At 40.9% G+C, this 618-nt stretch overlaps 1 non-coding gene across 1 annotated transcript; it reads right to left on the bottom strand.

Moving 5' to 3' along the window:
- Positions 1-222: 222 nt before the first annotated feature.
- TRNAG-CCC (transfer RNA glycine (anticodon CCC)) lies at positions 223-294 on the bottom strand. The gene has a single exon. It is a non-coding gene; the product is annotated as a tRNA-Gly (tRNA).
- Positions 295-618: the final 324 nt, after the last annotated feature.

Here is a 618-nt window from a genome sequence, read left to right as displayed (position 1 = left end):
CGCAACATATTTATTACCAGCACATGTGAGTGGTGACTCTGCTTTTTGGAAAATAGCATCTAATAGGACAATGAATGTAGCAGATGGGGCGATCGAGATGCCTGCCTAAGTATTTCATTTTTTTTTAAATTTAACGTCTGATTAATCTGTTCATGATATTTCCGTTTTGTGACATGTTGCATTAAAACAAATCCTGCTTGGAGAACATATAAAAATTTGCACTGCATTGGCCGGGAATCGAACCCGGGTCAACTGCTTGGGAAGCAGCTATGCTCACCACTATACCACCAACGCCCTATGATGTGGTTGCTCTCGGTTCTAAAGATTACAACCCCGAGTTCAATGACTATCTTGCACCAGTTTCAATGGTGCATTTGGTTTAGATACCAACATGAAAAGCAGTAGAAAGTTTCTTGTAGAGGGTAAGGAACTGGGGATTGAAACCAAGGCTAAATCTGTGCAGAAGAGAAGAAATGGAAAGCAGTAGTACAAATAGTGGAAATGAACATATTTAGGCAGCATTGGAAGCAAAGCAGCGAAGAGAAAGAGAGTGCCTTCCATGAAATGCCCAGGAGAATGATAAGAGCAGAACGAAAAGGCAAGAATGACATTCAAAGC

Source organism: Triturus cristatus, chromosome 11 (assembly GCF_964204655.1).
Source record: "Triturus cristatus chromosome 11, aTriCri1.1, whole genome shotgun sequence".
Taxonomy (NCBI): domain Eukaryota; kingdom Metazoa; phylum Chordata; class Amphibia; order Caudata; family Salamandridae; genus Triturus; species Triturus cristatus.
Note: the sequence above shows the minus strand (reverse complement) of the source record. Positions and strands in the feature narration are given on the sequence as shown.